This window comes from Microcaecilia unicolor, chromosome 2 (genome assembly GCF_901765095.1).
Source record: "Microcaecilia unicolor chromosome 2, aMicUni1.1, whole genome shotgun sequence".
NCBI lineage: Eukaryota > Metazoa > Chordata > Amphibia > Gymnophiona > Siphonopidae > Microcaecilia > Microcaecilia unicolor.
In genome coordinates, this window is record NC_044032.1 from 289,408,417 (window position 1) to 289,431,773 (window position 23,357).

The following is a 23,357-nucleotide window of genomic DNA, read 5'->3' on the forward strand; positions in this document are numbered from 1 at the left end:
ATCCCAACCCAGGTCCACCACACATGTCCTCATCCTCGTCTCATCTATGCAAACATTCCCATGATATCTCCAATCTCATCTCCATTCCCCTCCTCCTCCCTTCCTCCCTCCCCTTCTCGTGTGCCCTGTGGAATGCCCACTCAATCTGCAACAAACTTACCTTCACCCATGATCTCTTCATCTCCCATTCCCTCCATCTGCTCGCCCTAACCGAAACCTGGCTCACCCCCGACGACTCTGCCTCAGTCGCAGCCCTTTGCCATGGAGGCTACCTTTTCTCCCATTCGCCCCGCACAGCTAGCCGCGGTGGCGGCGTTGGCCTACTACTTTCGCCCTCCTGCAGTTTTCAACCCCTCCTCCTACCACAGTCTCACTGCTTCTCATCCTTTGAAGTCCATTCCATCCGTCTATTCTACCCGCTGCCACTCCGAGTTGCAGTCATCTACCGCCCCCCTGATAAGTCCCTCCCTTCCTTCCTTACTGACTTCGATGCCTGGCTCTCCGTTTTTCTTGAGCCCTCATCCCCATCCCTCATTCTTGGTGACTTCAACATACACACTGATAACCCATCCGACTCATGCGCTTCTCAATTCCTCACCCTAACTTCCTCCTTCAACCTCCAACAGAGCTCCACCACCCCTACTCACAAATCTGGTCATTGTCTTGATCTCGTCCTCTCTTCTACCTGCTCGCCCTCTAATCTCTGCGTCTCTGCTCTTCCCATTTCTGACCATCACCTGATCACATTCACACTTCATCACCCTCCCCCTCAGTCCTGCCCAACACTAACCACTACCTCCAGGAATCTCCAGGCTGTTGACCCCCCCCCCCCACCTTATCCGCTAGTATCTCCGATCTCCTCCCGTCCATCACGTCCTCCGAGTCCGTCGACAAGGCTGTTTCCAAGTACAATGCCACTCTCTCCTCCGCCCTAGACACCCTTGCACTGTCTGTTTCCCGTCCCACAAGGCGCACTAATCCCCAGCCTTGGCTTAACCCTTGCACCCATTACCTTCGCTCCTGCTCCCGATCGGCTGAACGCCTATGGAGGAAATCTCGCACCCATACTGACTTCATTCACTACAAATTCATGCTATCCTCCTTCCAGTCCTCCCTATTCCTCGCCAAACAGGACTACTACACTCACTTGACTAATTCCCTCAGCTCTAACCCTCGTCGTCTCCTCGCCACCCTCAACTCCCTCCTCAAAGTGCCCTCCGCTCCCACCCCCCCCCCCCTCACTCTCTTCTCAATCACTGGCTGACTACTTCCGCGACAAGGTCCAGAAGATCAACCTCGAATTCACCACTAAACCTTCTCCTCTTCATCCTATCACCCACTCCCTCAACCAATCAACCCAAGCCTCCTTTTCCTCTTTTCCTGATATCACCGAAGAGGAAACCGCCCATCTTCTCTCCTCCTCGAAATGCACCACTTGTTCCTCAGACCCCATCCCCACCAACTTACTTATCACCATCTCTCCTACTATCACCCCTCCCATCTGTCATATCCTCAACCTCTCTCTGTCCACCGCAACTGTCCCTGACACCTTCAAGCATGCTGTTGTCACATCTCTCCTCAAAAAACCTTCACTTGACCCTACCTGTCCCTCCAACTACCGCCCCATCTCCCTCCTACCCTTCCTCTCCAAAATACTTGAACGCGCCATTCACAGCCGTTGCATTGATTTTCTCACCTCTCATACCATCCTCGATCCGCTTCAATCTGGCTTTCGCCCACTTCACTCGACAGAAACGGCATTATCCAAAGTCTGTAATGACCTGTTCCTCGCCAAATCCAAAGGTCATTACTCCATCCTCATTCTCCTCGACCTATCCGCCGCTTTTGACACTGTCAATCACAACTTACTTCTTGACACACTGTCCTCTTTTGGTTTCCAGGGCTCTGTCCTCTCCTGGTTCTCCTCTTATCTCTCCCATCGTACCTTCAGAGTACATTCTCATGGCTCTTCCTCCACCCCTCTCCCGCTCTCTGTTGGAGTCCCTCAGGGTTCTGTCCTTGGACCCCTTCTTTTCTCTATCTACACCTCTTCCCTGGGCTCCCTGATCTCGTCTCATGGCTTCCAGTATCATCTTTATGCTGATGACACCCAGCTTTATCTTTCCACACCTGACATCACTGCGGAAACCCAGGCCAAAGTATCGGCCTGCTTATCCGACATTGCTGCCTGGATGTCCAACCGCCACCTGAAACTGAACATGGCCAAGACCGAACTTCTTGTCTTCCCACCCAAACCCACTTCTCCTCTACCTCCACTCTCTATCTCAGTTGATAACACCCTCATCTTCCCCGTCTCATCTGTCCGCAACCTCGGTATCATCTTCGACTCCTCCCTCTCCTTCTCTGCGCACATCCAGCAGATAGCCAAGACCTGTCGCTTCTTCCTCTATAACATTAGCAAAATCCGCCCTTTCCTCTCTGAGCACACCACCCGAACTCTCATACACTCTCTCGTTACCTCTCGCCTTGACTACTGCAACCTACTCCTCACTGGTCTCCCACTTAGCCACCTATCCCCCCTTCAGTCCGTTCAGAACTCTGCTGCACGTCTCATCTTCCGCCTGAACCGATACACTCATATCACCCCTCTCCTCAAGTCACTTCATTGGCTTCCGATCAGGTACCGCATTCAATTCAAGCTTCTGCTACTAACCTACAAATATCTGCAGGCCCTCCTTACCTCTCAACCCTCATCTCCCCTTATGTTCCTACCCGTAACCTCCGCTCTCAAGACAAATCCCTCCTTTCAGTACCCTTCTCCACCACCGCCAACTCCAGGCTCCGCCCTTTCTGCCTCGCCTCACCCCACGCGTGGAACAAACTCCCCAAGCCCATACGTCAGGCCCCCTCCGTGCCCATCTTCAAATCTCTGCTTAAAGCCCACCTCTTCAATGTCGCCTTCGGCACCTAACCTCTACACCTCTACCCAGGAAATCTAGACTGCCCAACTTGACATTTCGTTTTTTAGATTGTAAGCTCATTTGAGCAGGGACTGTCCTTCTTTGTTTATTTTGTACAGCGCTGCGTAACCCTAGTAGCGCTCTAGAAATGTTAAGTAGTAGTAGTAGTAGTAGTAGAAATGGATGGAGAGGAGAGCAGGAGATAGAGAATTCCTCGACATGGATGGATGGAGGGGTTGTCAGGGAGAGAGGAGAAATGCTGGCCTTGGATGGAGGAGAGGGGAAGAGAGAATTATTGCTTTAAATGGATACGGGGAGGGGGGGAGGGAAGAGAGAGGAGAAATGCTGGACATGGATGGAGGGGTGGGAGAGAAGTGCTGGACATGGACATAGCCACCGAGAGGGGGGCAGGGGGGACAAAATTCCCCGGGCCTCCAAGGGGGCCCGGTGCCGCATTCCCCCCCTCCACCCGCCCCCCTCTGTCCGTCACTGGGCCGGGCCCCCTGCATTGAAATCACAGCACCTCTCACCTCCATGTGAAAGCGCTGCAGGCAGCAGGGCAGCAAATCACCTCCCTTCGGGCCTCCTTCCCTCCCTGTATTCCACCCTTGTCTGATGTAACTTCCGCAAGGGCGGGACACAAGGAGGGAAGGAGGGCCGAAGGGAGGCGATCTGCTGCCCTGCTGCCTGCAGTGCTTTCACAAGGAGGTGAGAGGTGCTGTGATTTCAATGCACGGGGCCCGGCCCAGTGGTGGACGGAGGGGGGCGGGTGGAGGGGGGAGCGGTGGCGGTGACCACGGGGGGGGGGGGGTGGAGGGGGGAGTGGCGGAAACGACCTCAGGGGGGGGCGGCCTTGCCCTGGGCCCAGCCCAGTCTCTCGGCGGCCCTGGACATGGATGAAGGGCCCCCTGCATTGAAATCACAGCACATCTTACTTCCGTGTGAAAGTGCTGCAGGCAGCAGGGCAACAAATTGCCTCCCTTCGGGCCTCCTTCCCTCCCTGTATCCCACCCTTGTCTGATGTAACTTCCGCAAGGGCGGGACACAAGGAGGGAAGGAGGGCCGAAGGGAGGCGATCTGCTGCCCTGCTGCCTGCAGCGCTTTCACATGGAGGTGAGAGGTGCTGTGATTTCAATGCAGGGGGCCTCGCCCAGTGGCGGACGGAGGGGGGCGGGTGGAGGGGGGAGCGGTGGCGGTGACCACGGGGGGGGGGGGAGGTGGAGGGGGGAGTGGCGGCAGCGACCTCAGGGGGGGGCGGCCTTGCCCTGGGCCCGGCCCAGTCTCTCGGCGGCCCTGGACATGGATGGAGGGGAAGAAAGAAAAAAGAAGATGCACATGGATGGAGATGAGGGAAAGGTAAGAGAGGAGAAAAACTGCACATGGATGGAGAAAATAGGCAAAAGTTGGATCCATGTTATACCTCCTCCAGTCAATTCTACAGAGGAGGACCCAGCTTTTACTTACGGATGCAGGGCAAGAAAGGAGGAAAGTAAAGAAATAAATGGAAAGGAAGCCCTGGAAACAGAGTTAAGAGAATAGATAGAGAGCAGCAGAATCAGAGATGGGGACCAATATGGATAGAAAAACAAAGTCACCAGACAACAAAGGTAGAAAAAAATCATTTTATTTTCATTTTACTGTTTGGAATATGTCCAATTTGAGAATTTAACATCTGCTGTCTTATTTTGCACTGGGTATACTGGAGCTGTAACAGCTTACAGAAATTATTTATAATGAAAAAAAATCAGAAGTTATTTTTTTCTCCTATACTAGTATAATATTTTCAAATAGTAAAAAAGGCCCGTTTCTGTGAGGAATGAAACGGGCGCTAGCAAGGTATTCGTGCGGCAGTGTCGTGAGGTGTTTGGAGGGCAGCGTCAGGAGGGTGCAGGTGGGTAGTTTTTTTGTGGAGGGCAGCAGCTTCGGGGGCCCGGCAGATCAGGTGTTCAGACGGCACTCCTCCCCTTGCGTAGCGGTGTTTGTCGCTGTGTGTGGGGGGGAGTGGAGGCCCTGCGTAGGTCCTGTGTAGGTCGCTGTTTCTGGCTGTGCGTCGGGGGGTGGGGGAGTGTCGGAGGGCGGTGAAACTGCCGATTGGCTGAGTGTCATAGCCCCACCCTCGACGTCATCACGTTGTGACATGAGGGTGGGGCAGACACTCATGCGATCTTGCAACTACAAATTTAGAACGTTGGAGGTGCCTTTTATATATAGAGCTAATGTCTGTTTATATGCACCATAGCTGGTATAAGGGGTGTGGCTATCATAGGGGTGGAGCCATATGTGGTGACCCCACCCATAATGAGTACGGCACCTTTTTTTCTACAGAAAAAGCACTGTTTTGTGTAACCCTATCTTTCTATTCCTGAATGGAATGAATACATTACATCATAGAAACATGATGGCAGATAAAGGCCATATGACCCATCCAGTCTGCCCATCCTCTGTAACCCTTAATTCTTCCTGTTCCTAAGCAATCCCACATGCTTATCCCATGCCTTTATAAATTCTGGAACAGTCCTAGACTCCACCACCTCAACCGGGAGGCCATTCCATGCCTCTACCACCCTTTCTGTGAAATAGTACTTCCTTAGGTTACTCCTAAGCCTATTCCCTCTTAACTTTGTCATATGCCCTCTCATTCCAGAGCTCTCCTTCATTTGAAAAAGGCTCTCTTCCTGTACATAAATGCCCTTGAGATATTTAAACGTTTCTATCCTGTCTCCTCTCTTCCAGTGTATACATGTTGAGGTTCATAAGCCTGTCCCTATAATTTTTGCATTCAAGACCGCTTACTAATTTCGTAGCCGCCCTCTGGACTGACTCCATCCTGTTTATATCTTTCCGTGGGTGTGGTCACCAGAACTGCACGCAGTACTCCAAATGAGGCCTCACTAGGGACTTATACAATGGCACTATCACCTCCTTTTTCTTGCTGGTCATGCCTCTCTTTATGCACCCAAGCATCCTTCTGGTTTTGACTGTCACTTTTTCTACCTGTTTGGAAGCTTTAAGGTCATCATAAACAATCACCCCCAAGTCCCGCTCTTCCTTTGTACACTGAAGCACTTCACCCCCTATACTGTACTGTTCCCTCCAATTTTTGTGACCCAAGTGCATGACCCTGCATTTTTTGGGATTAAACCTTAGTTGCCAAATATTGGTCCAGCTGTGGTTTAGACTATAAAAATGAAATCACTTTGTAGGTTAGTTAGGATAATCTAGCAGGGACTAAGGTCCTGGCTGGATGTTGCTCCTTGTTAACAGGCTATTATATGCAATTCTAAAATAAATGACTAATTCACATTGCCCTGTTATAGATGTGGATTTATTTTTTTAGAATGGCTAATTCAACAGTTCAAAAGTGTGTTTTAGCATACGATTAAACCTCACAGCATGTAAAAAAAAAAATGGGGCTTGTTTTTGAACCGATATTGCTTGTTTTCTAAGCAAACCGTGCTTGTTTTTCAGCAACACTGGCCAGACCTTTCCTTCCGCGGCTCGGACAAAGGTCCTCCATCCCCAAATCGGCAGCACCCGCGGCAGGACAAAAATTACGGGGTCCCCACCCAAGGGCACCACCAAAGACATCCTTCACTCTTGGGGACCCCCCGCCCCCCCCTCCCCCCCCCCCCCCCCCCCCCCCCCCCCCCACACACACACACACACACACATACACAGATAAAAAATAAAACAAAACAATTTTAAGCAATTGATTACAGAAGAGTTTTGATCTGTTCTGTTCTTGAAGAGTAAAAGTGTAGGCAGAATCTATGGCAGTAATACAGTCCATTTTGATGGTTGCACCCACAATGTTGCTGCCACATCCCTTTATTTTAGGAAAATCCTTTTCTGCTCAGCAGATGGCGATGCCTCCGCTGCAACAGCGAGCGGCTGAAAATTAGGAGCGTGTTTCTCGCCTGTTGACTCTGGGACGGGCTCAATAGCTCTCCGCTGGAGGAGACGAAGAAGTTCGGGTTGCGATGGCGTCGGGGAATAGTTAAATTCTTAGTGGAAAAAGGTAAATACAATTGGACAACCACTTCGTCATGTACTATTGATTGAAGATTCTTACAGCAAAGTGAGAACGATGAGCAATTACCCTGTCCCTCTCTCTTTTCCACCCCCTACAGCTGAGAGCTGAGTGTGCAGGTCCTGTCTCCATGGGGATGGAGAAAGCGTCGCTTTCCTCGCCTTTTGACCTGTCACGGAGCAGAGTGAAGGGACGGTAGGAGCCGGGGCGGGTTCGGGGCACAGAGGTGGAGGGGTAATTCCGGATATAGGGCTGTCATTACGTGGAGCATCATTGCTCTCCTCTCCAGCAGCTCATATAGGCTAGAAAAGTATTTCTACTACGCCCGTTTTGCGCCCATTCCCTTCATGCAAGGACTTTGCCTTCCCGTTTCTTTGGGCAGGAACTACTAATTCCAAGGTGCAGTGGGATGAGGAAGGTGGGATTAGACCAGGCCTGGCTTTGCGGGGAGGCATTTTCCTCTACCAAGGAGGTTTGATCAAACCTATAGGGACCACCCTCAACTCACAAATACAAGGACTAGGGGGCATTTGATGAAGCTACAATGTAGTAAATTTAAAACGAATTGGAGAAAATGTTTCTTTACTCAAGGTGTAATTAAACTCTGGAATTTGTTGCTGGAGAATGTGGTAAAGGCGGTTAGCTTAGCAGAGTTTAAAAAAGGTTTGGACGGCTTCCTAAAGGAAAAGTCCATAGACCGTTATTAAATGGACTTGGAGAAAATCCACTATTTCTGGGATAAGCAGTATAAAATGTTTTGTACATTTTTGGGATCTTGCCGGGTATTTGTGACCTGGATTGGCCACTGTTGGAAACGGGATGCTGGGCTTGATGGACCTTTGGTCTTTCCCAGTATGGCAATACTTATGTACTTATGTACATCAGACATTGGGGTGGACTCTTGTGGTGGAAACCAAGAACTACAGGGAAAACTCTTCTGGGTTGTTTTTTTTTTTTAAACTTGAAGCACCGGGTAAAGGGGTAAAGTCATGCGTTTGATATACTGCCTTTCTGCGGTAGAACCAAAGTGGTTTTTACATTTATTATGTGCAGGTATTTTCCACACAGAGGGGCTGATGCAGAAAGCTACTGCGAGCCTAACTGTACAGTTGCCATGGGTTTTACGAACATATTGGCCACCCAGTGTAGAAAGGAGTTGAGCACGGGTGTTAAAACACGCAGAAGACATGGCTGCACACTCCATTAAAATATATGGTAATGAGCACATTAAAGTATTCTATGCAAAGCAGGGAAGGAAACAGTGTTTTTTTATGTATGCACATGTGAGAGAATTTTTTCCAGGTGTAGGGCAGTGTAGGAGAGTTAGTGGAGAGAATTTATGTCAGTTTTTCACATTTAATTGACAGCTTTTTCTTCTTTTGAAACCTGAAAGAAGTGTTGTAAGTTTAAAAGCCTGAAGGGAGGTGAAAGATCATGTGTGTGTGTCCAAACAAAAATGAAAGTGTGAGCACACATCTAAGATCATAAGAATCATACTGGGTCAGATAAGTGGTCCATCTAGCCCAGTATCTTGCTTCCAACAGTGGCCAATCCAGGGCACAAGTACCTGGCTGAAATCCAATTAGTAGCAACATTCCATGCTACCAATCCCAGGGGCAGTGGCTTCCCCATGTCTTTCTCAATAATAGACTATGGATTTTTCCTCCAGGAGCTTGCCCAAACCTTTTTTAAACCTAGATACGCTAACCGCTGTTAACACATCCTCCGGCAATGAGTTACAGAGCTTAACTATTCTTTGAGTGAAAAAATGTTTCCTCCTATTTGTTTTAGAAGTATTTCCATGCAATTTCATCGAGTGGCCCCTGATCTTTGTACTTTTTGAAAGAGTGAAAAATCAATTGACTTTTACCTGTTCTACACCACTCAGGATTTTGTAGACATAAATCATATCCCCCCTCAGCTTTCTCTTTTCCAAGCTGAAGAGCCCTAATCTCTTTAGCCTTTCCTTATATGGGAGAAGTCCCATCCCCTTTATCATTTTGGTTGCTCTTCTTTGATCCTTTTCTTATTCCACTGTATCTTTTTTATTTTTTATTTATTTTATTTATTGCATTTGTATCCCACATTATCCCACCTCTTTGCAGGCTCAATGTGGCTTACAATATATCGTGGATAGTGGAAATGAGAGGAGAGTTGACATTTAGTGTTACAGAAGTAATTTGGGTTGCATGGTAATGGAAAACATGATAAAGATATAATATGAGGCGCTCTTAACATTGCTTGCTAGATATATGGGGGATTTCATATGTTTTAGTCATTGTGGTATGTCTTGTCGAAAAGATGGGTCTTCAGCAGTTTTCGGAAGTTGGTCAGTTCATAGGTCGCTTTTAGGTTACATGGCAATGCATTCCAGAATTGCGTGCTCATATAGGAAAAGGTTGATGCGTGCATTAGTTTATATTTTAGGCCTTTGCAGTTTGAGAAGTGAAGATTAAGGAATGTGCGAGATGATCTTTTGAGATACAGCAACCAGAATTGAATGCAGTAGTCATGGTTAGGTCACACTGAGGTTGCACCATGGAGTAATACAGAGTCATTATAATATTATTGGTCTTATTTTCCATCCCTTTCCTAATCTGCGCCTGTTCTTCAGCGCATAAATATCAGCCTCACAAAAATCTTTTGTGCAAGAATTTTTGTGAGGCTAATATGAGTAGAAGAACAGGCGCCAATACGTGAACTTAAGAACATAAATATTGCCATACTGGGACAGACCAAGAGTCCATCAAGCCCAGTATCCTGTTTTCAACAGTGGCCAATCCAGGTCACAAGTATCTGGCAAGATCCCAGAACAGTAAAACAGATTTTCTCCGAGGACAAGCAGGCTGCTTGTTCTCACTGATGGGTGACGTCCACGGCAGCCCCTCCAATCGGAACACTTTCTAGCAAAGTCCTTTGCTAGTCCTCGCGCGCCGATGCGCACTGCGCATGCGCGGCTGTCTTCCCGCCCGAACCGGCTCGTGCCGGCCAGTCTTCTTTTGTCCGCGCTCGGTACGGTCGTGTTTCGCCGTTCGCGCCCCAAAGTTGACCTCGCGCATCGTTTATCGACTTCGTTCTAAAAAAAAAAAAAAAAAAAAGGTGTCGGAAGGAGACCTTTATGGTTTTCTCCCTTCCCGTACTTCTAGTTTTGCCCCGGTAAGTTTTCTTTCGTTGTCGGGGTAGGCCCTATTTAGGCCTCGGTCGAAGTTTTTTCTTCCCTTATTTTTGTGGTGCCATTTTCGCCATTTCGAGTTTTGATCTCGCCGGCGCGATTTTTCCGCCCATGACATCGAAGTCTTCCAGCGGCTTCAAGAAGTGCACCCAGTGCGCCCGGGTAATCTCGCTCACTGACAGGCACGCGTCGTGTCTTCAGTGTCTGGGGGCTGGGCACCGCCCGCAGGCCTGTAGTCTGTGTTCTCTTTTGCAAAAGCGGACTCAGGTAGCGAGATTAGCCCAGTGGAACGTTTTGTTCTCAGGCTCTTCGTCGGCATCGGCACCGGGAGTATCGACTGCTTCGACGTCGTCGGCGCATGGACCTTCATCTTCGCCCCCGATTGCATCGAGTGCATCGAGGCATCGGCCCTCTGTATCGGGGCGACATCGGAAGGCTGCGTCGGCGTCGGTGGTATCGAGACCTCCTCGTCTGCTGATGTCGTCGGACGGTGGTGCTTCGTCTGGAGTGCAGGTGAGGGCTGTCCATTCCCCTGCTGGTGGCGGTGAGCCTTCGGGTGGGTCTCCCCCCATCCTGAGGGCTCCTGCGGTACAGCCCCCCCGAGACCGACCTCCTTCGGCCTCGGCCCCGAGGAAGAGACGGCTGGATTCTACGTCCTCCTCGTCGGTGCCGGGAAGCTCCGGTGACATGCTTCGTCCCAAGAAGTCGAAGAAGCATCGTCACCGGTCCCCTTCCCGTGTCGGCACCGAGAGCTCTGGGTCGCCGAGGGAGTCGGCACCCAGTAGGCATCGGCACCGAGAGGACCGCTCGCCCTCTGTTCAAGAGGTGTCGATGCGCTCCCCTTTGGACAGCCCGGAACAGCCTCCACACCCGGAACAGACATCGACGCCTGCATCAGCTTCCATGCCTTTTTCCACAGCCGCTCTGAACGAGAGTCTCCGGGCCGTTCTCCCAGAGATCCTGGGAGAGCTGTTGCGCCCTACCCCTCCGGTACCGGGGGTGCTTGCGCCACCGGTACCGTCGAGCGAGGCGCCAGCTGGCCCATTGCCCGAGGTGAGGTCTCCGACATCGGTGCCGCGTGCGGTACCGACTGCGGTAGCCTCCCAGGAAGGCTCCTCGACTACGTCGGCGGAGGGAGCTTCGCCGGTGCGGGCGAGGGAGTCTACCTCTCGACGCCCCCACCGTGGCCGTGGTTCTACGGAGTCGAGCCGGGCACGGTTGCAGACACAGGTCTGTGAACTTGTGTCTGACACCGATGGTGAGGCCTCGTGGGAAGAGGAAGAAGACATCAGAGATTTCTCTGACGAGGAGTCTGAGGGTCTTCCTTCTGATCCCACTCCCTCTCCTGAAAGGCAGCTTTCTCCTCCCGAGAACCTGTCTTTCGCTTCCTTTGTCCGGGAGATGTCTACGGCCATCCCCTTCCCGGTGGTTGTGGAGGACGAGCCCAGGGCTGAAATGTTTGAGCTCCTGGACTATCCTTCTCCACCTAAGGAAGCGTCCACAGTACCCATGCATCATGTCCTCAAAAAGACATTGCTGGCGAACTGGACCAAGCCATTAAGTAATCCTCACATCCCCAAGAAGATTGAGTCCCAGTACCGAATCCATGGGGACCCAGAGCTGATGCGCACTCAGTTGCCTCACGACTCTGGAGTTGTGGATTTGGCCCTAAAGAAGGCCAAGAGTTCTAGGGAGCATGCTTCGGCGCCCCCGGGCAAGGATTCTAGAACCTTGGACTCCTTTGGGAGGAAGGCCTACCATTCTTCTATGCTCGTGGCCAAAATTCAGTCATACCAGCTCTACACGAGCATACATATGCGGAACAATGTGCGGCAGTTGGCGGGCTTGGTGGACAAGCTCCCCCCTGAGCAAGCCAAGCCATTTCAGGAGGTGGTCAGGCAGCTGAAGGCGTGCAGAAAATTCCTGGCCAGAGGGGTGTATGACACCTTTGATGTTGCGTCCAGGGCCGCTGCTCAAGGTGTGGTGATGCGCAGACTCTCATGGCTGCGTGCCTCCGACCTGGAGAATAGAATCCAGCAGCGGATTGCGGACTCGCCTTGCCGTGCGGATAATATTTTTGGAGAAAAAGTCGAGCAGGTGGTAGAGCAGCTCCACCAGCGGGACACCGCATTCGACAAGTTCTCCCGCCTGCAGCCTTCAGCCTCTACCTCTAAAGGTAGAAGATTTTTTTGGGGAAGGAAGACTGTTCCCTACTCTTCTGGCAAACGTAGGTACAATCCTCCTTCTCGACAGCCTGCGGCCCAGGCTAAGCCCCAGTGCGCTCGCTCTCGTCAGCAGCGTGCGACTCAGCAAGGCCCCGCGGCTCCCCAGCAAAAGCAAGGGACGAGCTTTTGACTGGCTCCAGCAGAGCATAGCCGACATCCAAGTGTCAGTGCCGGGCGACCTGCCAGTCGGAGGGAGGTTGAAAGCTTTTCACCAAAGGTGGCCTCTCATAACCTCCGATCAGTGGGTTCTCCAAATAGTCCGGCAAGGATACACTCTCAATTTGGCCTCAAAACCTCCAAATTGTCCACCGGGCAAGAAGGGCTGGGATTCTATTCCAGGTACTTCCTTGTGGAAAAGAAAACAGGTGGGATGCGTCCCATCCTAGACCTAAGGGCCCTGAACAAATATCTGGTCAAAGAAAAGTTCAGGATGCTTTCCCTGGGCACCCTTCTCCCCATGATTCAGGAAAACGACTGGCTATGCTCTCTGGACTTGAAGGACGCCTACACGCACATCCCGATACTGCCAGCTCACAGACAGTAACTACGATTTCAGCTGGGCACACGTCACTTCCAGTACTGTGTGCTACCCTTTGGGCTCGCCTCTGCGCCCAGAATGTTCACCAAGTGATTGGCTGTAGTAGCAGCGGCACTTCGCAGACTGGGGGTACACGTGTTCCCATATCTCGACGATTGGCTGGTGAAGAACACATCCGAGGCAGGAGCCCTGCAGTCCATGCAGATGACTATTCGCCTCCTGGAGCTACTGGGGTTTGTGATAAATTATCCAAAGTCCCACCTTCTCCCAGTGCAGAAACTCGAATTCATAGGAGCTCTGCTGGATTCTCGGACGGCTCGCGCCTACCTCCCAGAGACGAGAGCCAACAACTTGTTGTCCCTCGTCTCGCGGGTGCGGGCGTCCCAGCAGATCACAGCTCGGTAGATGTTGAGATTGCTGGGCCACATGGCCTCCACAGTTCATGTGACTCCCATGGCCCGCCTTCACATGAGATCTGCTCAATGGACCCTAGCTTCCCAGTGGTTTCAGGCTGCTGGGGATCTAGAAGACGTGATCCACCTGTCCACGAGTTTTCTCAAATCCCTGTATTGGTGGACGATTTGGTCCAATTTGACTCTGGGACGTCCTTTCCAAATTCCTCAGCCACAAAAAGTGCTGACTATGGATGCGTCTCTCCTGGGGTGGGGAGCTCATGTCGATGGGCTTCACACCCAAGGAAGCTGGTCCCTCCAGGAACGCGATCTGCTGATCAATCTTCTGGAGTTGCGAGCGGTCTGGAACGCTCTGAAGGCTTTCAGAGATCAGCTGTCCCACCAAATTATCCAAATTCAGACAGACAACCAGGTTGCCATGTATTACATCAACAAGCAGGGGGGCACCGGATCTCGCCCCCTGTGTCAGGAAGCCGTCAGCATGTGGCTCTGGGCTCGCCGTCACGGCATGGTGCTCCAAGCCACATATCTGGCAGGCATAAACAACAGTCTGGCCGACAGATTGAGCAGGATTATGCAACCTCACGAGTGGTCGCTCAGTTCCCATGTAGTGCGACAGATCTTCCAGGTGTGGGGCACCCCCTTGGTAGATCTCTTTGCATCTCGAGCCAACCACAAAGTCCCTCAGTTCTGTTCCAGGCTTCAGGCCCACGGCAGACTGGCATCGGATGCCTTCCTCCTGGGCTGGGGGGAGGGTCTGCTGTATGCTTATCCTCCCATACCTCTGGTGGGGAAGACTTTGTTGAAACTCAAGCAAGACCGAGGCACCATGATTCTGATTGCTCCTTTTTGGCCGCATCAGATCTGGTTCCCTCTTCTTCTGGAGTTGTCCTCCGAAGAACCGTGGAGATTGGAGTGTTTTCCGACCCTCGTCACACAGGACGAAGGGGCGCTTCTGCATCCCAACCTCCGGTCCCTGGCTCTCATGGCCTGGATGTTGAGAGCGTAGACTTTGCCTCTTTGGGTCTGTCAGAGGGTGTCTCCCGCATCTTGCTTGCTTCCAGGAAAGATTCCACTAAGAGGAGTTACTTCTTTCTATGGAGGAGGTTTGCCGTCTGGTGTGACAGCAAGGCCCTAGATCCTCGCTCTTGTCCTACACAGACCCTGCTTGAATACCTTCTGCACTTGTCTGAGTCTGGTCTCACCAACTCTGTAAGGGTTCACCTTAGTGCAATCAGTGCATACCATTACCGTGTGGAAGGTAAGCCGATCTCAGGACAGCCTTTAGTTGTTCGCTTCATGAGAGGTTTGCTTTTGTCAAAGCCCCCTGTCAAGCCTCCTACTGTGTCATGGGATCTCAATGTCGTTCTCACCCAGCTGATGAAACCTCCTTTTGAGCCACTGAATTCTTGCCATCTGAAGTACTTGACCTGGAAGGTCATTTTCTTGGTGGCAGTTACTTCAGCTCGTAGAGTCAGTGAGCTTCAGGCCCTGGTAGCCCAGGCCCCTTACACCAAATTTCATCATAACAGAGTAGTCCTCCGCACTCACCCTAAGTTCTTGCCAAAGGTTGTGTCGGAGTTCCATCTGAACCAGTCAATTGTCTTGCCAACATTCTTTCCCCGTCCTCATTCCTGCCCTGCTGAACGTCAGCTGCACACATTGGACTGCAAGAGAGCATTGGCCTTCTATCTGGAGCGGACACAGCCCAACAGACAGTCCGCCCAATTGTTTGTTTCTTTTGATCCCAACAGGAGGGGAGTGGCTGTGGGAAAACGCACCATATCCAATTGGCTAGCAGATTGCATTTCCTTCACTTACGCCCAGGCTGGGCTGGCTCTTGAGGGTCATGTCACGGCTCATAATGTTAGAGCCATGGCAGCGTCGGTAGCCCACTTGAAGTCAGCCACTATTGAAGAGATTTGCAAAGCTGCGACGTGGTCATCTGTCCACACATTCACATCTCATTACTGCCTGCAGCAGGATACCCGACGCGACAGTCGGTTCGGGCAGTCAGTGCTTCAGAATCTGTTCGGGGTTTAGAATCCAACTCCACCCCCCTAGGCCCATGTTTGTTCTGTTCCAGGCTGCACTCTCAGTTAGTTGGTAAATTTTTTAGGTCAATCTCAGTTATGTCCTCGCCGTTGCGAGGCCCAATTGACCATGGTTGTTGTTTTGAGTGAGCCTGGGGGCTAGGGATACCCCATCAGTGAGAACAAGCAGCCTGTTTGTCCTCGGAGAAAGCGAATGCTACATACCTGTAGAAAGTATTCTCCGAGGACAGCAGGCTGATTGTTCTCACAAACCCGCCCGCCTCCCCTTTGGAGTTGTGTCTTCCCTTCTCTTTGTCTTGCTACATATGAGACTGGCCGGCACGAGCCGGTTCGGGCGGGAAGACGGCCGCGCATGCGCGGTGCGCATCGGCGCGCGAGAACTAGCAAAGGACTTTGCTAGAAAGTGTTCCGATTGGAGGGGCTGCCGTGGACGTCACCCATCAGTGAGAACAATCAGCCTGCTGTCCTCGGAGAATACCTTCTACAGGTATGTAGCATTCGCTTTATGCTGCTTATCCTAGAAGTAAGCAGTGGATTTTCCCAAGTCCATCCTAATAATGGCTTATGGACTTTTCTTTTAGGAAATTATCCAAACCTTTTTTAAACCTTGCTAAGCTAACTGCTTTTACCACATTCTCTGGCAACAAATTCCAGAGTTTAATTACACGTTGAGTGAAGAAATATTTTCTCTGGTTTGTTTTAAATTTACTACTTAGTAGCTTCATTGTGTGACCCCTAGTCCTAGTCTTTTTGTAAAGAGCAAACAAACGATTTATCTCTACCCATTCTGCTCCACTCAGTATTTTATAGACCTCTATCATATGTCTGCCCTCAGCTGTCTCCAAGCTGAAGAGCCCTAGCTGCTTTACCCTTTCCTCATAGGGAAGTCATCCCACCCCCTTTATCATTTTCATTGCCCATCTCTGTACCTTTTCTAATTTTGCTGTATCTTTTTTGAGATGCGGTGACCAGAATTGCCACACAGTATTTGAGGTGCAGTTGCATCATGGAGGATTTATAACATTTTCATTTTTCATTCCTTTCCTAATAATTCCTAACTTTCTATTTGCTTTCTCAGCTGCTGCTGCACACTGAGAAAACGGCTTCCACGATGACACCTAGACGGGGCTGGTGGTTGGGAGGCGGGGATAGGGCTGGGCAGACTTATACGGTCTGTGCCAGAGCCGGTGGTGGGCAGTGGGACTGGTGGTTGGGAGGCAGGGATAGTGCTGGACAGACTTGTACGGTCTGTGCCAGAGCCAGTGGTTGGGAGGTGAGGATAGTGCTGGGCAGTCTTATACGGTCTGTGCCAGAGCCGGTGGTTGGGAGGTAGGGCTGGTGGTTGGGAGGCGGGGATAGTGCTGGCAGACTTATACGGTCTGTGCCCTGAAGAGCACAGGTACAAATCAAAGTAGGGTATACACAAAAAGCAGCAAATATGAGTTATCTTGTTGGGCAGACTGGATGGACCGTACAGGTCTTTTTCTGCCGTCATGTACTATGTTACTATGTTACTATGTAGATCCTTTTTCTAGAGGTGATTCCTAATGTGGAACCTTGCATCATGTAGCTATAGTTTGGGTTCTTCTTTCCTACATGCATACTTTGCACTTGCTCACATTAAACATCATCTGCCAATTGGCTCAAACCCTCGACGCCTCTTCGCCACTCTCAACTCTCTCCTCAAAGTGCCTTCTCCTCGAACTCACCCCTCACTTTCTCCCAAGACTCTAGCTGAGTACTTCCACGATAAGGTCCACAAGATTAAACTTGAATTTTCAACCAGTTCACCCCCACCTCTCCCTCCCTTAGTCCATTCTCTCAACCCCCCAACCCCCGCCTCCTTTTCTTCCTTTCCTGAAATCACTGAAGACGAAACTACACTCCTTCTCTCCTCCTCAAAACTAACCACCTGCTCCTCTGACCTTATTCCCACTCATCTACTCAACACTATCTCACCCACTGTCATCCCTTTCATCTGTCATATCCTCAGTCTTTCACTTTCCACTGCGACTGTTCTTGATGCCTTCAAACATGCCATAGTAATATCACTCCTAAAGAAACCCTCATTGGACCCTACCTGTCCCTCCAACTATCGCCCCATCTCCCTCCTCCCTTTCCTATCCGAGATGCTTGAACGTGCTGTTCACCATCGTTGCCTCGACTTCCTATCATCTAAAGCAATTCTTGATCCACTTCAATCTGGCTTTCGCCCCCGTCATTCAACCGAAACAGCACTTACTAAAGTCTCCAACGACCTGCTCCAGGCCAGATCCAAAGGGCTTTATTCTATCCTCATCCTTCTTGATCTATCTGCTGCTTTTGACACAGTCAATCACATCTTACTCCTCGATACGCTATCCTCACTTGGTTTTCAAGGCTCTGTTCTTTCTTGGTTTTCTTCTTATCTCTCCAAACGTACTTTTAGCATATACTCTGGTGGATCCTCCTCCTCTTCTATCTCGCTGTCAGTTGGTGTACCCCAGGGATCTGTCCTGGGACCTCTACTCTTCTCCATCTATACTTCTTTGCTTGGTACTCTGATCTCATCCCATGGTTTTCAGTATCATCTTTACGCCGACAACTCCCAGATCTACCTCTCTACACCAGAAATCTCAGCAGGCAACCAGGCCAAAGTTTCAGCATGCCTGTCTGACATTGCTGCCTGGATGTTTCACCACCATCTGAAGCTAAACATGACCAAGACTGAGCATATCTTTCCACCTAAACCGACCTCTCCTCTCCCCCCTTTCTCTATTTCTGTGGATAATACGCTCATCCTTCCCGTCTCATCAGCACGTAACCTTGGGGTCATCTTCGACTCCTCCCTCTCCTTCGCTTCACATATTCAACAGACTGCTAAAACCTGTCGTTTCTTCCTCTATAACATCACCAAAATTCGCCCTTTCCTCCCTGAGTATGCAACCAGAACACTCATCCACACTCTTATCACCTCCCGCTTAGACTACTGCAACTTGCTTCTCACAGGTCTCCCACTGAGCCATCTCTCTCCTCTTCAATCTGTTCAAAATTCTGCTGCAAGACTAATATTCCACCAGTGTTGTTATACTCATATTAGCCCTCTCCTCAAGTCACTTCATTGGCTCCCTATCCGTTTCCGCATTCAGTTCAAACTCCTCTTACTGACTTACAAATGCAATCACTCTGCAGCTCCTCAACCTCTCCACTCTCATCTCTCCCTACACTCCTCCCCGGGAACTCCGCTCACTGGGCAAATCTCTCTTATCTGCACCCTTCTCCTCCACCGCTAACTCCAGACTCCATTCCTTCTATCTTGCTGCACCGTATGCCTGGAATAAACTTCCTGAGCCGGTACGCCAAGCCTCATCTCTGGCCATCTTCAAATCTAAGCTAAAAACCCACCTCTTCGAAACTCCTAAACCTAAACCTAACCCTTCAACTGTCCCCTATCCCTGATATGTCCTGTCTGTCCTAATCCTTATCCCTTGTCCTGTCTGTCTGTCATAATTAGATTGTAAGCTCTATCGCGCAGGGACTGTCTCTCCATGTTCAAGTGTGAAGCGCTGCGTACGTCCGGTAGCGCTATAGAAATGATAAGTAGTAGTAGGATGCCCAGTCTCGTAAGGTCCTCTTGCAATTTTTCACAATCCTCTTGCGATTTAACCACTTTGAATAACTTTGTGTCATCAGCAAATTTAATTACCTCACTAGTTATTCTCATCTCTAGATCATTTATAAATATGTTAAAAATCAGTGGTCCCAGCACAGCCCGCTGGGGAACCCCAATGTCCATTTAAGCCACACTTTTGTTTTTGTTTGGATATACACACAAGAAGCTGCACTTACCACAAATCCTTTAGAAACATGATGGCAAATAAAGGCCAAATGGCCCATCTAGTTTGCCCATCCACAGCGGGATGTGCCTGGCCAGCTTCCCCCGACAAACGTTCAGATTCTGCAATTTTTAAATTTACTTATCATTAGGTTCCTGCATGGCATGCACACTTAGCCATCTATGTGTAGCTCTACCACAAGCCTTTCTGCATTGGCCTCAGAGCATGGGTATTTGGAATTCCTTATGTGGCCTGTGTGTGCTTGCACATGTGTGTTTATAACTGTGTTGTCTCTGTATGGTCCTCTGATCTAGAAGGGAGGGGCAGTTTGAAAAGAGCAGCTCCCAAACATTCCATTGATTTTGAAAGAAAAATAAATTATCCTCCTTTCTATTCCCTTATGTGTCTGTCACACATGCACTTTATTATACCATAATATCACTGTATTTGTCGTACCGGAAAGGCGATCGCCTCACGGTACTATGTAAGCCAAATTGAGCCTGCAAATAGGTGAGATACAAATGCAACAAACAAATAAATAAAATTTTATCTGTCCATTAGATATCACTGTCCCAAGGCAATGGGGATTATTAGTAGGGACTACACATAGCAAGTATACTATTTACATGTTTTATTTACAAGTTTCATGAGCTTCTAATCTGCAACATTCACAAACAGCATAACTCCCCTTTCCACAATTTAATCCAAAGTGCAGTTTGCCAATAAAGTTCCCTGATCACAGCTGTTCTGACCCTTTGAGACAAACTCTAGCCTGTGGGTAACTATAACATCTACAGCAAGCTTGCAGCTCCTCAATTACAGTTTTTGGCTTGTCCATTTCTGAATATCTCAGACCTTAGCCTCAAGGTGAAGTTAATCAGGAAGTTGTTTTCTCATAGGCCCATAGCTGATAACATTCCCAGACTAAATACATGTGTTTACATGTCAATATGTTTATATATTTGCTATTTCTGTCGTTTTTACCTCTGCGTTCCTGATCTTTATAGGATGGAGTTCCTTTCTCCTTTTTAAAATGTTTTATTTGCTTTGTAATCTGCTTTGGTATCCAGTGAGGAAAGACAGAATATTAAATCCAATAACTATAATTATACAGCTCTCTGGCATAACTGAACCTCTGTAAATTTCTGTTAGCACTTCAGTTCCCTATCCCAGCTTGTCTTGTCTGTTCCCCAGTACAGACTGCCCAGGGTACTTTCACCTACTAAATCAGTGGTTCTAAACCCTTTTTTTCAGTTGGGACACACGTGACAGATGACGCTTATATATGTGACATACCCCATAAATGACCCTCATGGACCTTTGGTCTGACACAGTATAGCAATTTGTTTTTCAGTTAAATGTAAACATGTTCTGTATCCACAAAACCTGTATCCCCCCCATTTTATATCATCTAATTAATAGTAACATTAATTTTCCACATTATCCTCTCTCCCCTAAAAAAAAAGAAGTGCAACCTCAGTTCTCAGGGCAGCAATTGGGAAAGGTGAGCACAGGTAGCAGGAAATAGCCCGGTGGAGGAGACGCAGCTACACTAACCCTAACACCACTCTCTTTCCTGGGTTGTGCAGGCAGCAAACTGTGCTTAGCAGGGTCTCCAGTTGTGGTGGAAGTGAAAGCCTGTAAGCTCGATTTTTTTTATGTGTACAGGCTGGGAAGGAGCATGGCATTAGGGTTAGTGTAGCCGCGTCTCCTCCGCTAGGCTCTTTCCTGCTACCTGCGCTCTCCTCTCCCAGCCACTGCTGTTTTTCCTGGTCGGCCCTGTGACGCACCAACCAGGTGCTTGCGAACCACTGTACTAGATGGATACTTTACTATGAGGTCCATTTACTAAAGGGTATTAAGACCTTAACACATGGTTAATGCACACTAACAGGCTGCTACAGAATGCATTAAAGTATTTTGTGATATATTTACATCTTTTTATTGAATAAATTGCAGTAACAACCACAAAAAGAAATGTATAAGACACAATGATCAATGACAAAGAGAACTCGATATATAACAATATAAATACAAATATAATAACCCAACCCACCATCCTCCATCCCATAGTCTTCCCTAATACAAAATATTACCTGGGAAAAAAATCCCCACTCAAATCACAAAGACTAGTAAATCATATAAATGAATACAGAATATTCAAAACTGCCGGGAAGGTCCCCCAAGGGTTTTGGTTATACAACGTCTGGCTCACGGTGAAAGGGAGTGAATGTAAGAATCCCAAGAATTTCATCCTATGTTAAAGCATTTTGTGATCATTTGCCTATCTGTTCATGCTGATCACCATGTTATCTATTTTTAAAAAAAATATTTTGGGGAGGGGGACAGAGAGTGGGCATTCCTGTGCTATCCAGCTAGCGGGTTATGATTAGCACGTGCTAACTGGATAACGCAGAGTTAACACAAGAGTGCTTTGTTCCTCTTAAATAGGAGGCAGTAAGTACTCCCTCGTTAATTCATCGCAGGTACCATGTGCTTATGGGAATGTTAATGCATGACCTGCAATTAAAACAACAGAAAAGGCCCCCAAATATGTCATGTTCAGTCTGGGCTTAGCACACAGGAAAATCCTGCAACCCACGTTAAACCCAGATTGTATTGCAGCTTAGTAAAATGATCCCTGTATCTTCTAATTAGTACCTTTCACCAGAAACACACTGCATTCCTCCTGTCAGCTTCCTAAACATCAACAGTTCCTTAACTCCTTAAAATCTATAACAGCATTCAAGCTCCTGCTTCATTTCAGTATCTGGCAACTGAGCCTCAAGCATTTCCTGTTCCTGCTATGTCTTGCTGTCTTATTCCTCCTTTTCTGCAAACAGTCTGGGCTTTTGTTTCATTTACCCGCTAATTGCAGGACCAGCTTGTCTGTTAATGAAACTAGGCTACAAAGAGCAATTGAAATCAAAGCAAAACAATAGGTCTTCACAGCAACAAAAGTTGAAGGAACCATCAGCATATACGTTTTCCTACTGGGAAGAGTGGGGAATAATGAGGTAATGGCTGTGCTTGGGGGGGGGGGGGGGGGGGGGGGGGAGGGGAGGAGAACAAACACACCTCCTTCCCCTGAACCCAAGTTCTGCCATCCACTAGGAATAAGGAAACTGAAATACCAAGTCAATGCATGGGTCATTTATAATGAAAAGAATGACAGCAAAATTTCTCGGTAACAGTTCAGGTGCAACTATTGTTGCACAACTAACAAATTCTGACTTATGACACAAAACACTGACCAAAGTATCAGTGTGCCCCCTCCTCACACTTCACAAATGTAATACTTTAGCTGTCTAACCTCCCTCTTGCTAGGAATTTAAAGTAAACCACCGTCCAGCCTTTTAGTGAATAATGTGACACTGGGGCTCATTTTCAAAAGAGAAAAACGTCTAAAAAGTGGCATAAAGCAGGATTTGGACATTTTTCTCACCAAAACTTTGAAATTGCCATTTTTCAATGCAGTTCATCTGCAGTGCATCCACATTTCAAGGGGCGTGTTAAGGATGGGATCTGGGCGTTCCTAAGACCTGGACATTTTTCAGCCAAAATGAAACTAAACTAAAACATCCAGGACAAAAACTATGACGTTTTGAGCTAGACCTTTTTTAATAATGATTAAAAGCCAGAAAAAAGTGCCCTAAATGACCAGATGACCACTGGAGGGGATTAAGGCATGAGCCCCCACCCCCACCCCACCCCCCAAAGATGCAAAAGAAACAGCACATACCAGCCTCTATGACATCCTTAGATGTTATAGCCAGTCCTATTAGAGCAGCAAGCAGGTCCCGGGATTCGCCTAGTGTCGGTGTAGTGCACTGTGGAGAAGGAGACCCAGGCCCATATCCCACTCTAACTGATACACTTGTGGTGGAAATGTGAGCCATCCAAAACCCACCAAACCTATTGTACCCACATATAGGTGACACCTGCAGCCACAAGGGCTTATTGTAGTGGTGTACAGCTGGGTACAGTACATTTTTGGTGGTTTTTGGAGGGCTCACTATACAATATAAGGGAGCAATGGTTAGATGTGTATCTGGGAGCTTTTTAGGTGAAGTCAACTGCAGTGCTCCCTAGGGTGCCCCACAGCTTTGCTGGGATGTCAGTGGTGGCCAGTCTACTTAGAATGCTGGCTCTTCCTACATCTCAATGGCTTAATTTTGTGCATTTTTCA

General features: G+C 48.9%; 1 protein-coding gene across 2 annotated transcripts in view; it reads left to right on the forward strand.

The window, feature by feature from the left end:
• Positions 1 to 6,853: 6,853 nt before the first annotated feature.
• Positions 6,854 to 23,357, forward strand: part of RIBC1 (RIB43A domain with coiled-coils 1) — a 54,181-nt gene continuing 37,677 nt past the window's right edge. For both annotated transcript variants that reach the window (XM_030194258.1, XM_030194260.1), the window contains exons 1-2: positions 6,854 to 6,939; positions 7,052 to 7,146. The gene's annotated coding sequence lies outside the window, so the exon portion shown is untranslated. The remainder of the gene's footprint in view (positions 6,940 to 7,051; positions 7,147 to 23,357) is intronic.